The sequence below is a fragment of the Schistosoma haematobium genome, chromosome 4, assembly GCF_000699445.3.
Source record: "Schistosoma haematobium chromosome 4, whole genome shotgun sequence".
In the NCBI taxonomy this organism is placed as follows: Eukaryota; Metazoa; Platyhelminthes; class Trematoda; order Strigeidida; family Schistosomatidae; genus Schistosoma; species Schistosoma haematobium.
The window spans coordinates 22,212,489-22,216,650 of record NC_067199.1 but is presented as its reverse complement, the minus strand read 5'-3'; positions in this window follow the sequence as shown (position 1 = coordinate 22,216,650).

The following is a 4,162-nucleotide window of genomic DNA, read 5'->3' as shown; positions in this document are numbered from 1 at the left end:
TTCTGGCTGAAAAACGTTTAAATCATTTGTGTTAAACGAACCTATTTTTCAGTATATAGCGAAATTAAAATAAATGGACTTCACCAACTATTTTATCACTACGCTTTACTACTTCGATACTGAATACAATTTGACTAAAACAAATTGTAATTTGGTGAACTGACGCAGAAACAAATAGAATGGAAATGAATTAAATGTCCGTGAGTAGTTTCGTAACTATTATTATCTAAAAGTTTCATATTGTTTAAATGAGGTCAAATTAATGTAAGAAAACATTTTGGTGTTTGCAAGTGAAGAAATGTGAAACTGATAAAAACAAATGAAGACAATAATCAAAATTTTTTGAACCTAGGATGTAGGATAAATGGTACTTAAAATCAGTTGTATTTATACTACTGAAGGAATAGATGTTTTGTATTTGATTCGAAGTTGCATTATGATCTTAAATATTACCAATAAAGTATTTGAGTATCGTGGCTACAACACTGAATGAGATGGATTCTTGCCTGTTATGCTAGATTTCGAAATGATTCAATTACTAATCTCACATTAATTGAATTGATCAATTGATCAATTCAATTGACTTTACTGGATCATACTGATATTAACTATTCAGTGTTCAATGGACACAGTAAATTTATTCCAATTTGAATAATAACTTTTTTTTGACAAGTTTGTTTTTAGCCCAAGTTTTTACAAATGTGACACTTTAAAAAAAACCCAATATTCTGTCCTTAAAATGAACTATTTAGAATTCTAATTGTTGAACGTTTTACCATTATTTCTAGTTAGCATCTTGGCAAACTTTTGTGATTTTCTTTTGGAAGAATTTTCAATTAGTTTTCTGTTTTAACATTTAATTTCTTTTGAAAAAAAATTTTTTCTGTTTTCCAAATGACAATTTATTTTTGGAAATAATTTAAGATTTTTTATTTGTCTAAGGTGACATTAGTTGATTGTAGGAAATGTATATCTGATGAGTTCTAGTGAGAAGTAGTGACCAGTGGAGTTCAACCAGGTCTGTTGTAAGATAGTAACTCACTGAAGACAATGGTGAATGTGTCACTCAATTTCGTGGATTAGTTGAAGTTAGACATTAACACCGTTGGATGTTGGCTCAGTGGTCTAGTGGTTAAGTGCTCGCGCGCGAAACCAGTAGGTCCTGGGTTCGAATCCCGCAGGGGGCGAGGTCGTGGATGCGCACTGCTGAGAAGTCCCACAATAGGACTAAACGGCCGTCCAGTGCTTCCAGGTTTTCCATGGTGGTTTAGCTTCAACTGACTCATGATCTTAACCATTGAAATGTATATCTGTTACTCTATAGTTTGAATTCCACTTTGAAGAAATGAAAAATGAATTCTTTTTTATGATAAAATAAAACTGAGTAGAATGTTTGGTAGGACTAGTGATGAAATGGAGTGTCATCCATTTTCTCCTTTAAAAATGATCAATAACGATAGTTTCTCAAATGTCAAAATCAATGATCTTTATATTGAATGGTTAAAATATGACGAGAAAAGGTATATCGATGCTTAATAATAAACTAATCTAAAATGATTAATTTTAGTTATTACAAAAGCATGTGTTTTCAGTTGGTAATATTGTTTATGGTATACATTATATGTTTTGGATTGAATGTTTAGGTTTAATTGTTATGAAACACGGGATAAAGAGTTTCGAATTTCATAACAATTATAATCGTGATACATCCACAAATTTGTGGAAAATCTTATTTCAATAGAGATCCCAATCCTATTTATCCTAGTGACAAAATAAAATGACGATATCACTAAGACATTAAAGATGGAAACAAACTTTGCTACGGTTTGATTTATTTTCGGTTGACAATCAGTATGGTGTTCCACTGACTGAAAGTATATAAGACCAAGTAAATATGTATTACTATATTTCACTATTTAGCTTAGTGTCTACATTCAATTCCTTAATTTATGTACTTCAATTACCATTTGAAACCAAATTAATAAATAAGTCATCAACCAGAAGGTATTTGATGAACATTCTTTTTTCTTATTTTTTTCTTTTAGGGTGTGTGAATTGCATTAACTTAAATCGATAAAAATTTGTTACATGTTCTAAATCTTCATCAGTCAAAGACTTTCTAGACAATACAAAATTTACAAATTATCCTGGTACATATTAGTTTAAACTAACAGAATAGGTTTTATTTCAATCAAATAAAACCCCTATGCATTTGAGGTATATAGATGCATCTATAAAGTAGATAAGGTAACTTCCCTTGACATTATTTTCAGTTCTCAATGTATACTCCTTCTAAAATCAATGTTCCATGAAACATGGTTGAACAATGAAACTGAAATATGAATCGCGACATTAATTAATCATTGACTTCATACAATCAAGTGAAATTATTAAAAATATCAAATTTTAGAATAAGTTTTAAGAAGAAATATTAATTTTATATCGAAAATGATATTGAGGTCAGATGTTCACAAGGAATAACTACTACTTTCTGAACATTAGTTTTACTCTTGATTTGTGGATTATTTGATACTTCGTTGGTAGTCATAACATCCTGTTTTACAAGTTCAAATAGCTAAAAGGTCTTGAGTGTTCACTTTTGTTTAGTCATGGAAGTCGTATTTCTGATGAGTCCTGAACTAAGACAAAATAGCTATAAATTGTTTGCTTTTACCGGTTATGAAATTTGATAATCATTAATGTCATAGATAAGATGACCAAAATATTACCTACTGTAAAACGATCAATTACACTCTTCTTAAAGTAATCTCAGTAGTACAGCATGCAAGTCTTTAAAGATAGAATTCCACGTAAACTACTGTTACTATCATGATTATGAATAAGCGATCGTAATCAATAATGTCTTCACCTTACCCTAAATTCCACATAATGTTTCAGTTTCATCAGTATTGTGTCATCAGTCTCAACTAGCGCGTAATCTATGTTTAGAGTTTCCTATGGATCAATTCTAACCAACTTACATTAATCAAAGCATCCTGCAATGTCATATCTTTTGTCCTTACCATTAGATTGTAATTTACCTAAAGCGAGCCAGTCATTTCGAAAGATCAAGTAATATCACTAGTAATATATGACCATTTAGTGTGAACTACTATATGTGTTTACAAATTCGCTTCTAACTCTAGCGTTTGTATTATTCATTACGATGATTATATTCTATTTATTAGTCAGAGGAAGGCGATAATCGTTTAAAATATAACATGAACTATCTTCTACTTAATCAACTGTAGTTCACACATATTGTACGCTGATTTCTGAATAATAACCATAGATTGTATTATACATTAATGATAAAACATAAATGAATTCTTACAACTTATGTGAATACATTTTCGTTATTTTTGTAAACAGGTCCATGCTAAAAATAATAATTCTCATTAATAAAGTAAAACTTGAAATGAAAATTTAGAAAAAGAAAATTCCTCTTCATAATTTCTATTTTTGTCATCAAATATTGAATGACATAAATGACAATCTAAATAATAGAAAAGATACAGTTTCAAATAGATAAACGACTTATTTCTTTCTTAAACAAAAAATAAGAGTTTTCTAGTTTCTCTAGACTATGAATAGAAATAATAATATGATGACCAATTTTTGTAAGACTTATGACTGTAATTTAAACAAATTTAGACAAACATTGTTATTCTGTAACTAAGGTTTATTCATCTTTGATGAATGTAACGACACTTAACTATTTCACTTACCTTATGACCAAACTATTTTTTTATGTTTTTAAAGTGTTACTTTAAAAAAGAATTCCCAGAAGGTTAGTAGGTTCATTAAAATCGTATGTAAATAAATTAATAATCAATACTTTTGTGGGATGTTTAGTAGTAGTAGTCAAGTACTCCCATTAATTAATAAATTTATCTAATCAGAATTAGATATTCGTCATGAAATTTAAGTAAATAAATTAGTTATTGGGTAGCGTTTATCATCATTTGATAATCTTGAATGATAATTTTAGAAGACAATTCTTGGTCCGATTAGGTAATCAGTAAAAAGAAACATCCCTTAGTATATCGATAATAGACAAAGGCTCAAACCTTCAAGCTGTCATCAATTTCCTGAACTTTGGAGATATAATTTGCTTATATATGCAAATGACTATAAACTGTAGGCTAAGTAAACCATTTGA